The following is a 13,192-nucleotide window of genomic DNA, read 5'->3' as shown; positions in this document are numbered from 1 at the left end:
TGAGCACTGGGTGTTGTATGGAAACCAATTTGACAATAAATTTCATAAAAAAAAAAAAAAGACAGAATGTGAGAGAGAAAAAAAAAAAAAGAGGAGCTATAAAGGAGAGGTATTCCTGGAGTAGTTGGAGACTATGGGAAAGTTACCCTAGAAAAATGAGATGATAAAAAATACCTGTTGTATTCTTGGTATATTCTTGAATTCTTGAATAGATTACCTGATCAAAATATGGTTTTCAGTTTTCCTGTTGGATTCTGTCAGATGGCAGACCTAGGCTTTGCATGTTTTAAAGAACTAAGGGTAAGAAGATCTGGGTTTGCATTCTGGCTGTACTCTCATCTTTCCATGTGACATAAGTTCTGACCTTATGCTCTCTGATTCTCAGTAATATTCTAAGACTTCATTAAAATGAAGTTACTTCCATGCGAGTGCTGTCCATATATTCAGCACATAATCTCAAAGTATCCTTTTAGCAACAGAATTATATAATACAGGCCAGGCATTGCCTGTAAGAGAAAGCATTGGGGGGATGTACATTCACGATTCTTTTCTCAAGAGTAAAGAAGTCTAGGGGCGCCTGGGTGGCACAGTCGGTTAAGCGTCCAACTTCAGCCAGGTCACGATCTCGCGGTCCGTGAGTTCGAGCCCCGCGTCAGGCTCTGGGCTGATGGCTCAGAGCCTGGAGCCTGTTTCCGATTCTGTGTCTCCCTCTCTCTCTGCCCCTCCCCCGTTCATGCTCTGTCTCTCTCTGTCCCAAAAATAAATAAAAACGTTGAAACAAAAATTAAAAAAAAAGAAGTCTATAAAAGAGTCCCATAATCAAGGAAATGTATTCTAGTAATGTTCTTTTTCATAAAATAGTAACCAGTAGGCAATATCACCACATATAAGCTTCTCTGAAGGCAAAACCAAAGATATCCAAAGCTTTAAACTGGTGGGAGTTACCAAATACTGTATATAAGGAAATATTTACATATAATTTGCATTTTAATATTTGTTTTCTTATTCATCCCTCCTCATTTTCAGTAGGCATGCATACCAATAGTGCTGTATTTGTTTATGTCTATCCAGTATGTGCTATCCAATAATGGTACTATAACAATTGCTCAGTATTTTGAATATCATTTCTACTTCCTTCCATCCATGCATTAGTGCAATACTTACTTGTTGATGGCTTTATCTGTGCAAGCAGTATAATTGGTGCTGGATTTATAGTTGTTAAAAAAGTAGATAACAGCTAAAATCCTAGTTTTCATGGAGATCAAAACAAGACGTGCCAAGAGCTATAGAAAGGACTTCACATTTATTAGCTTTTTTAGCCTTCTCAACCCCTGTATAATATCATTGTAGTGAAATACTTCAGTTTACTACTGAGGATGCCAAAGCTTTTACCCAAGGTCACACTAGTTTCTATTAAAGACTTGGCCTATTGTTTAAAATGCCTTAAATAGGATGTTAATTTCCTATATTATAATAATCTAATAACCTAATTTGCATTTAGAAACCAAAATGTAAAATCCCAAAATTTTGCTCTGGTTGATTTATTTTAGGAAGTTCCAGTCACCCAGGGTTGACCTTTGGGTGTGGATGTAAAAGGGCCTGCACCCCTAAATAATGCCTCTGAATCTAATTTCTCTCTCTTGCGCCCAGCTCTCTTTCATTGTGGTGACTCTTTCCCAGAGAGGGCCTCTTCCCCTTGATCACATGTCAGACAGAGGTACCAGGGCCAAAATCTTTCCAACTTTATTTCTGGAGCAAAAAAGTGGGTATTCTTAGCGCAGATCGTAAGATTTAAACTGACTTGATTTAAACTGTCCTGACTTGAACTGGCATGTTCTTATCCTGCTGCACGTGAACTCAAAGTGTGTGCATGGGGGAGCAGCATCTCCTAAGAAAAACTGAGTATGTTTGTAGAAGCAGAATACCTTCTTCATAGGCAACCATAAATGAACACTATACCCATAGTGTACCTGGTGTTCATTAGCTTTCCAGCTGGCTTCATTCCCCTTCTAGACAAGCCCAGTCTAAAAGTCTTTACCAGCTCCTGACACTCAGGATTGGCCAAGTTAGGACAGTAGAGAGAGAAGACCCACTTGAAACTTTGGACCACAGGAAGTTATAATCAAATGCACCATCACTCTCAGTAATTGCCAACGTACTTAAGACAGACCTGAGGCTTCCTGCCCATCCCCTCTCAGGAATTACTATGGTGAAGTACAAATGATCTGACTTCTCTCTGAGGATTCTCTCTGGCTGTCCAAGTCTGTGCTCTCCCTAGGTCTCTGCAGGCTTTAAATGCCAGAGAATCAATGCTCAGCCAGTAATCCCCTGGTGAGATACCCCTGAGACACCTGTGCCATCCTGACCCCCTGCTTCATCCCAGTAGGGTTAACATCCAGTTATTTGACATGAAAATGTGTACTTTGTGATGGTCTTCCCTTTCTGTCTCACTTCCCTGATCTTCTCTTAATACCTTAGCAGGGTCAGCTCCCAAATAAGCTGTTTGTCCTCACATAATCATCTTAGGATCTGAAAATGTTTACATAATCAGTGGTCACATAGGATCTAGGTTTTTAAATATGTTATGCAAATACTTATCTTCCATTGTCATAATCTTTTTTTAAGTATAAAAAAGCAAAGGGGAGAGAAATGCATGATTCCCAGAAATCCACACAACATGTTCTTGTAACAAATACAAATGCTGTACCTTTATTATTCTGTACTCTATAGATAGAAAATATGAATAGTACCATCAGATAAAAATTTACAGATTGAGTTTCCAATCCTATCTTTTCCTCATAGTTAATTACCATGATTCCTCTTATGAAAAGGAGAATTTATAATAAGAGGAAAATCAAAGGGAGAATGAGAGAGAACTCACAAAGATGTAGAGCTAGATACTAAATAAGTCAAATAAGTTTCATTAAACTCTGCTAATAATCATCCTTGAATATTTTTTAATAAAATAGCTGGTAATTTATATAGGTATGTTTAAATGATATTGTTTTGGCCACTGAGTATGCCATGTATTTGGTTAACTCACTATTAAAGATCCACAAGAAGTCTTTGCTAATTGAGACAGGCAACTAGCATTGAAATCATAATCATAACTTTCAGAGGGATAATGTTATTCTTCAAGTAGCCAAAATGTTTATAAAATGAGCTAAATAAAAAAGATTAAAAAATGGATAATTTTTTGATATTTCTAATTATTGGGTTAATTTGGTTCACATTTTTCTTAAATAAAAGTATAAAATCTAGAATATAACCATGCAGTTAGTCATTTTTCAGATTTAAGCACTATTTTCTTCAAAAAATAAGCAACTCTGATAAAAATTCAAACCTTTTACCAATTTTAATGAAAAACATTTTAATAAAACACTCGTGAAATATGCTAAGAGCTAAATATAGTTGTTAGCTTGGTTATTCTTTAGCATTTTCTTCTTCAAAACTTTTGTTTCGTTTAATGAATTATTTTGACTGCCTGAGTTGTAATTTACTAAGATAAATCAATACATAAGAAAATAGTACCTTAAAAACTATTCTTTAAGCAGAGACATAAATTTACACAAACACATAATAAACACATTTTGAATATATATAATATATAATTATATATAATATATTGAATATATATAATATATAATAATATATTAATATATAAAAGTTTATTTATTTTGAGAGAGAGAGAGAAAGCGAGTGAGTGGGGGAGGGCAGAGAGAGAGAGAGAGAGAATCCTAAGCAGGTTTCACACTGTCATACCAGAGCCCAACGCAGGTCTCAAACCCAGGGACTGCGAGATTGCGACTTGAGCTGAAACCAAGAATGAGACGTTTAACTGACTGAGCTACCCAGGCACCCCTCAATGTATATATACTTTTAAATGGAGGAAAAAGCACCTATACATCTTCTATGCTTAAATTATCATACATGACCAATGTATCATTCTATTTTTTATTATAGATTTTTTTCTGAAATTATTCGTTCTTTGAAAAAGTAATAGATGTTCATGACTTGTGATTTGAAAACACCATTCAATAAACGCAAGTTCTTCTCACGACCTGCTCCCTGTCCCCTAGTACCATTATCCATTGACCACTAACTTTCCCACTTTTTTTTTCACTCCCAGAAGTTATCTATGCATATATAAGAACATAGAGATAAGTCGCCTTTAGCATCTAACACACGTGTTAACATACTGTACACGTTTTTGTTTTTGTTTTTGTTTTTACGTTGTTCTTCTAATGTGTCTTGGAGGTGGTGGCATCACACCATTGAAATGGCTCAGTTCTTCTTAAGCTACTTGGTCATTTGACATTGTATGAATATGCATGACTCATTTAACTAGATCTTTGCTGATGAATATTTTTGTTATTTCCAATCCCTTTCTGTCATTGAGATATTGTGATGAAATTTCTTCAATATACACCCATTAGTACACATTAGGATCCCTTTCTGTCATTGAGATATTGTGATGAAATTTCTTCAATATACACCCATTAGTATACATTAGGATACATTTCCAAGAATGGAGTTGGTTGTGAAGGCATATGCATTTCAATTTTGTAAAGATATCATGGAATTGTCTTCCATGGTAGTTGAAACCATTTATTCTTCACAGTAATCAAAGGTGAGTTTGCCTTTTCCTCTCTGTCCTAACTGATATGATGACTTACTGAACTGTTTTATCTTTGCCAATCATGCAGTTTAAAAAATGGCAACTTGTGGCTTTAATTTGCAGTTCTTATGAGTAAGGACTTTTTTGTCAAAAGTTTAAAATTACTTACATTACTTTTCTTTGAGCTGTATTCCTATCATTGACTCATTTTTTTCTACTGAATGTTTTATATACATTTTTGTTTTATAAGAGTCCTTTATAGAGAAAATAAGCTCTTTAGATTGTTAGGAAATAGATTCTCTGAGTTTGTCCAGAATTTTAGGCTTTTTTGGTGTGTGGAGATTCTATCTATATCTATCTATCTATATGTATATGTATATGTGTATATATATATTATGTAGATATGGATATAGATAGATATACATATAGATATATATATAAAGATATATATAATCTCCACACACACACATATATATATATATTTTAGTATGTGTGTGTATATATATATGTGTATATATATATGTGTATATATATATGTGTATATATATATGTGTGTATATATATATGTGTATATATATATATGTGTATATATACACATATATATACACATATATATTTTCCCAAATACAGAAATGTTTTCCCCATATACTTGAGCTTATCATTTTTGAAAATTGTTTTTGATCCATATTTGAAAAGCTTTGCCACTGTAGGATTATTGTGAAAAAAATTTCTTCAGTGTTGTTGTGTTTTTTTAACTTTAAATCTTTGATTTGATTGGTATTTTCATAGTAGAACTGAGGTAAAGAGTTAATTTAGTACTGTCAAGATGGGTTCTTAAGGTATTCAGTGGTTCATAGACTAATGAGAAGAAAAATCACATTATGAGAGAAACTCACCAAGTATTGAAAAAAGAGGTTCCCTCCCTGATTAGAAGCAGACACAGTGCTTCTCAACAGGAGTCTCCCTTGTACCTAAGAGTCTTGAATGATATAAACAGCTAGGATGATTTACTGCTCACTTCATCAGGTCCTGCTGGGCCTGCAAACCTGAGTTATTGCTATACAAAGCCCTCTTTCATGAGTGGCTTTCATTATCAGTCCAAGAAAATGTATAGAAACAGGCAGTTTCCCTGTGAAAGCTCTGTGTTGGCAGGTGCCTGGTCTTGCCTGTGGGAGAAGAGGAAGGTCAGTACCCAGCCGTTCCTGAACATTAACTCACCCTTCCCCTGAATCACCATTTCTCAGCTACCCATTTTCCTCAACAGAATATGTTGACTGCAACTTATTCCCAATTGCTTAAAATGACTGGAATCAAATACAAAATTTCCATGGATATTTAAACAGATTTCTGAACTCCTTTCTGGTTCGTTCCTCATTTCCTGTCTAGGCCTCTTTTGGTTCCATGCTGCTTCAACTATGGTAGCTTTATATTAGATTTTCTAAAATATATGCTAGTTTTTCCTCCTCCTCCTCCTTCTTCAGGAGTCTTCATCATGTGCCTGTATGAATCTGTGTGTAGATATTTTTTACATAGATTGATTTTTTATATATCTTTTTTTTTACTAATTTCCTTATACATAAGAAAATTGATTATGAAAGAAATAAAATGTCTTACACCAGTTTCCATAGCTTATAGGTGCCAGACGAGGGACTTGAACTCCCTATCCTACCCCAAAATCTGTATGTTGAGATTTTACATAACTGACAGTACCAGAAATGCTAGGATGTGTGATGGGAATTTTCCAAACTGAAAGATCTCCAGCAATAGAGGGAGATAAGGGGTCGTGGAGCAAGTTGAAGTGTAAAGGTTTTTTGGGGGGAGGTGAGGAAGTGGGGTGGCTATGGAGATTTTGTCACAGAAAAGAATGTGGTGTGTGTGGGGGGGGGGGGGGGAAGGAACAGTCATCTCTGATATAAAACCTTGTCAGATGGGTAGAAAAGTTTTGTGTCCCAGGCCACTGCTTGATTTCAGCAGTTTGTAGTCTTAATAATGAAACTGTCATTAATACCTCTGTGTTCTGTGTATGAGTCGCATGAGGATATGTGCGAATGCATATATAACTAACTAAAACAATTATTTATTTTAAAATATTAGCAAGCCAATAGTGGTTTGGGCAAAGTTAGAGAATAAAAGAGAAAAATCAATCAACCATTTATGGTGGAAGTGACGATAGATAGAATTTAACACAACTATAAGTCCTACTCTGTGTAATCCCAGGTACTCTCATAGGAATTTCAATTTTGCTGAGGAGTCTTTCTCACCCACTCTCTAAATCAGGATGGGTTTAGGTATGCCTGTTGGAGTAGGATAGGTACTGAATGCTTAGTAAAAGTATGGGAGAATTCACAAATGTTTGGGGTGATAGGGACCTGGCAGAAAGATTACCATCAGGGTAGGCACTCTATGGGTAGACAGGGGACTGGATAGTCCCCCAGCAGAGCAGCTCAAAAGGACAAGAAAGATAAACAATTACCAAGAGAAATTGAGCTATTTATCATGGGGTGTGCTAGTACCTCTTTACTGTTTTGTCACTCTTAATATATATTTAATAGAGGTTATACTTCTCAGTCATGCTTTTTTTGTGGAAGTGGATTATTTTTTGGTTAACCTCAAGATGGTACTGAGTTCTATGTCTGGACTGATTAAAGGAAAGAACAGATTAAAAAGCTGGCGTTGAGAACAGAGAAAATTCTCAGTGTAAACCTGGAGATGAACAAAAATTCCTGCAACAACTCCAGTCTACAAAGATCTTGAATATGGTGACATCAAAGGCAAGAACTCAAAGGGGTGAAGTTGAACCCAACTAATCTATGGCTCTGTGTGTAAGAAATAAAAGGACCTATCAAGATCCTTGATCTATATGACTGCATCAGATGAGAGATACACAGTCTTGGTCCTTTTATTAGGTAGCCATTCTTCTCTCAGACACCATTTTTTCAGGAGCAGACTCCACAGCCAAGGTTCCTCAGTTCCTTGGAACAAACCATTAACAAGATCATAAAGAAGTGATTACAAAAAAGATGCTACCCAACCTGCTGGTGCTATTGCTAATCCACACCTATGGATACGAAAGGACGGATATCTTTGAGATACACTCATTTTGATACTGACCATGGACACATAGTCACATCAGACTGGGGAACAAAACAAATACACTTTTCAGTCCTCACTCCCTGCATTGAAGACAAAATCTGGCACACTGCAACTGAACTGGAGGACTGGAGAAGAGAAGGGCACATTGAAGTGGCATGAGCATGAACCATGACACTAATTTGGACTCAAAATAAGAAGAGATGTTTTCAATCATGATAGAATTCAGAAAATGTAAGGTTGGGGACCACCCTTGACAGAATGAAAGAATGATAGAATGAAAGAATGTTGAGAAAGAAACACTTCAGATTCTGTCCCAGTAGGTACAGGCTCTTCAAAAAAGTAAACCGAGGCAAAAGCCATTACTTACAGATTTATCCCAGAAGAGAGGAAAATCAGCAGGTTCCTTTGAAACAGGGGATAGCTTCTAAGCAGAGTCCAGGCTGGGATCCAACTAGTCTGTTCTTGTGATAGTAGAGATACTAAAGGTCAGGACCAATGTCAGTCATGAATCTGACCCTACAAAGTAGGCTGGGTCTAAGGTGTGGACTTCATGCAAGGGAAGGCAGTCAACCCACAAGAGGTCCTTGAGGTCTAGAAAGAATCCAATAGCTAAATATTACTGTGATAGGAAGAACCCAATAGCTAAATATTACTGTGATTGCAGATCTCCTTTCTTTTTCTGCAAAGCAGAGAAACAAAGGCCAGTTCTCAGGGTCTGAACTACCTGAAGGAGGAGGAAGCAGGTCAGATACAAGTACAGACTTCCTGCAAACACTGAAGAAGAACCAACAACTGTGTCTGAGGCATCCTCTCCCCATGCCTCTCAGAGAGTTGGTTTCCCTGGAAGGCACATAGAGGAGCCTCAGATGTCAGGTTCCTTAGGCTTCCCATGCTACTGCCCTGGGCAGTGTCTTTTGGTCTGTATTATTTATAATCTCTCTTCCTGTGAGTCCTCATCCTTCTACCTTCCCAGAGAAAAAAATTATTTCAAAGAAATATTTCAGGCCATGTAATCAAAACATGCTCTGCTGGCCAATTCTGTGAAAAGGGTAGTGCTTATTTTCACAAACCCAAAATATTTCCCCTTCCAGTATATTTATTTCTTCTAATAGGTGAATGGTGTCTTCTATCTCTGATACACTTTGGGGTCGAGGTTTAAAGTATCTGAGTAGCTCATTCATAAATATGTGCTAGATTCAGCTCCTATTTGGATTTTTCTTTGGCTTCAAAAAGGAGACCCTGGGGCACCTACCTCCGTGGCTCAGTTGGTTTTCAGCTCAGGTCATGATTTCACTGTGGGATAGAGCCCCACATTGGGCTCTGCACTGACAGCACGGAGCTTGCTTAGGATTCTCTCTTCCTCTATGTCCCTCTCCTGCTCACATTCCCACTCTCTCAAAAATAAATGAACATTTAAAAATAAAAAAGGACGCCCTGCCATGGAGGGATAGTGACAGGGGTGCTGCACACTCACTAGCATCCTGGGTTCTATTATTTGCAGCTGTTCCAATATCCTATTTTTAAAATTACATACTATATTCAAAATACATAATTTCTCACTAGAGAAAAATACAAAAGGACAATTAGTATTAAAATCTTCAGATCTTTTGAAATTAAAAAAGAAATAAAGTTTAATCCCCTGCCCTGGATCACGAATTCCATCTCCCTGTCTCCACATTTCTGAACTCTATACAGCTTCAGGTAGACAAAGTTAAACTGGCTTAAACAGGAAGCAACATCCCCCGTCAGAGCTCCAGGAAAGCTAAGAACATAGTCTCACATATCACAAAAAGGAATATTGGAAGTGTGGGGAGGCTAAGACTTGAATTCTGAAGACAGGGAAGAAATCAACGTTCCTGATTCTCTTTGTTTGAGTACCTGGCATCTGCACCCAAGACATCTTTTCCTTCCTGAAAAATTATTCTGCATTGCTATCAGTAATTTGCAACTTACAGAGCTTTATAATAGCTCCCATAGAAACAGAATCAGGTAACAGAGGAAGATTTGCTTCAAGCAGTGTATAATTTCCACTGAATAGATTTTCCCCTAAAGTTTCTTCCTTTATGATGAAAAAAAAACTTGTAAAAAGATGATTTTATTTGATCACAAAATAAAGCTACTAGTCTTACTAGGTTTGACCTGGTTATTTACATAAGAGCAAAAAGAGTGCTAACTTACCATAAGAGGCCTTCTTAAATTTGCTATGCTGGATGTTTTCATAACAAATCTCAGGCTGGGTTTTTTTAGTCCCTTATTTGAAGCTAGGAAGACAAACCCAACAAACTCTTTCCACCAGGTTTTACCTACAATTTATACATACCTGAGTAAGTTCCTTTCTTTTAATGGTCTTGAAAATATCCCAAGGTCCCCAGCCTGTCTGGAAGTGACCTTGCTTACCTCCTATAGGGCTGGACCCTATAAACCCAGAAACCACTTTTCCTGGGAAGGCTTTGTAAGAATTGGTTCCATAAGTGCCTTAAAAGTGGTTGGTCAACCCCAGTTATATGAGCATCATTCTTGAACATTACATTTTATGCAGGTCTTTGGTTACATAACCAACATTTCCAATATGTCCTGGAAAAAGGAGGACAGATTTTTAAAGAACCTATGCAAATAACTATACTGCCATGAAAAGTGAATAGATATACAGTTTTTAAATTTTGGGATGTCCATGACAATGTACCATTTTTTGAAAGTTTCATTTCAGACAACCAGTGCAGTCTATTAAATTATTAAATTTTTAGGATTTACAGATAGCTCAAAAACAAAGGCTTTCTGTATTTGTATGTATAATACGTATGTGTGTATATATGTAATATATATGTAAAACATTTGCAGTATAAATATATAGTATATGGATGTATAACATATACAATATATGTATAATGCATATATTAAAAAAATTATTAACATATATATATATTTTAAAAAACACCATCTCTTATTTTACTCAGTCCTACTTAATTCTTGCTTCAATGGATATTGGGTCAGTAATCTCATGAATGCCTCTGCTTTCCAATGGCAGAGTTTTGGAAATTCTTACTTAGTAGCCATGTGTGGTGTTAAAATTGTCTAAAGGATGCCATTAGAAGTCTGTACTCCAGAGTCTATTCTTTGAAGCTTCAATTGTTTGAAATACATGGCATAGTTCTTTTTCACAGAGCCTGAAATAATCCTTCTTTGAGTAAGATAAGAACTCAGGCTACAGCTGCAAAACACTTATAGAAGAATCAAAGTAAAATAAAAACTGTAGATACAGAAGTTCAAAATGGCTGTGGCTAACTTATTACTGATACTTTTCAGAACTTAAAAATCTGGTAAGAATTCATGAGAAGAATAATACAAATGACAAGAAAATTAGGTTGATGTTGTGGTATGAGGGGAAATAAAAAGATAATAAGGACAGTCTGCCAAAAAGTTTTAGATAAAATGTTTGTAAACAAAATGATTAAGGATATTTTTCAAAGAATATAACCAACATTACATCTATGCTATAAATGAACAATTTTTGAAAAGGAAAAAATCTTGAGATAACATTTACATATATATGTCTACACACACACGCACGCACACACAACACCAAATCTTCAGTAAGAATATATCAAGAACATATAGCATACAGAGACTCTAAAGTGGCTCATTGTGTCTGAGGTGAGTCTTAAATATCTGTATTAAAGAAGTAACAACAAGTTCCATTTCTAGTATTGATTTACACGGTCAATTTGAAAATTAATGGTGTAGAAGATGCTAGATCCAAATTAAAAAATGGCAGTTACGGCCATAGAAGCATTTAAATTTTTATTTAAATTCCAGTTAACATACAGTGTAATATTAGTTTCAGGTATAGAACTTAGTGATTCAACACGTATATACAACACCTGGTGCTCATCACAAGTGCCCTCCTCCATCCGCATCATCTGTTTCACCCATTCCACTACCCGCCTCAGTCTGGTAACCATCCCTTTGTTCTATATACTTCTTTGTTTCTTGGTTTTCCTCTTTCTTTTTTCCCCTCTGTATTCATGTGTTTTGTTTCTTATATTCCACATGAGTGAAATCATATGCTATTTGTATTTCTCTATTTCACTTAGCATAATGCTCTCTAGCTTCATCCGTGTCATTGCTAATAGCAAGACTTCATTCTTTTTTATGACTGAGTAATACTCCATTGTATGTATGTATGTGTGTGTATATATTTATAATATATATAATATATATAATATTATATATATACACACATAAGATGTGGGTGTGTGTGTGCGTGTATATATATAATATATATGTAATATATATATAATATATATATATAATAATATATATACACGCACACACACACACACACACACCCCACATCTTCTTTATCCATTCATCTGTCAAGGGACACTTGGTCTGCTTCCATAATTTGGCTATTGTAAATAATGCTGCAATAAACACCAGGGTGCATATATCCCTTTAAATGGTATTTTTGTATTCTTTGGGTAAATACCTAGTAGTGCAATTGCTGGATTATAGGATAATTCTATTTTATTTTATTTTATTTATTTTTTTTAATTTTTTTTCAAGGTTTATTTATTTTTGGGACAGAGAGAGACAGAGCATGAATGGGGGAGGGGCAGAGAGAGAGGGAGACACAGAATCGGAAACAGGCTCCAGGCTCTGAGCCATCAGCCCAGAGCCTGACGCGGGGCTCGAACTCCCGGACCGCGAGATCGTGACCTGGCTGAAGTCGGACGCTTAACCGACTGCGCCACCCAGGCACCCCTAGGATAATTCTATTTTAAATAATAATTTATGTCTGCTAACAGATTGCTTTTGTCTAATATCATTAGGCAAACCATCATGAAGATTCTCATGAATATAGAAAACCTTTACAGAACTATTTCTAACTACATATTTCAGAGTTTCTGAGGTTAAAACAGAGAGAGCAAGGGCATTGACTAATCTATGGAGACTTTTGGTGAAATGTGCCATCTCTAAAATAGTCATGTTAATAAAATTTTGATTATATAAATTTAAACTATGGACGGTTGAGCAGCTTTTCCATTTGACAATTCTTCCAGTGAAACTCATAAATCATAATATATCAAATATGCTAATTATTTCTAGAGCCTGTCTTTTTATAAGGTGAAAAAAAAAGAAACCTTTATGATTTTCCAGGTTTACTGTGGGGTAGTTTAAGCATAAAGGATAGCCTAACACTTTTATTTTGTTTTACATTTAAGATTTATATTCAGGAACCCCAAAACAACTTTGTCTGTCTGATAATTTAAAAATTTAACTTAGAATCATAAGTGCCTGAAAAATTCTAATTAGCTACACATTTGAAAGTGACAGTAAAACACAAATAAACATAGGAGGTAATGTGGTTGTAAATAATCTTAGCTACTTCATAACTGAGCAAGTTTTATTTACTTAAATAATCAAGGATTTAAAATCAATCTGAAGAAAAGTATTTCAGTAAGATACAGAATCTGTGCTATC

Source organism: Herpailurus yagouaroundi, unplaced genomic scaffold, assembly GCF_014898765.1.
Source record: "Herpailurus yagouaroundi ecotype Mexico unplaced genomic scaffold, PumYag 29, whole genome shotgun sequence".
Taxonomy (NCBI): domain Eukaryota; kingdom Metazoa; phylum Chordata; class Mammalia; order Carnivora; family Felidae; genus Herpailurus; species Herpailurus yagouaroundi.
The sequence above is the reverse complement of the archived record's forward strand: the minus strand, read 5'-3'. Positions refer to the sequence as shown.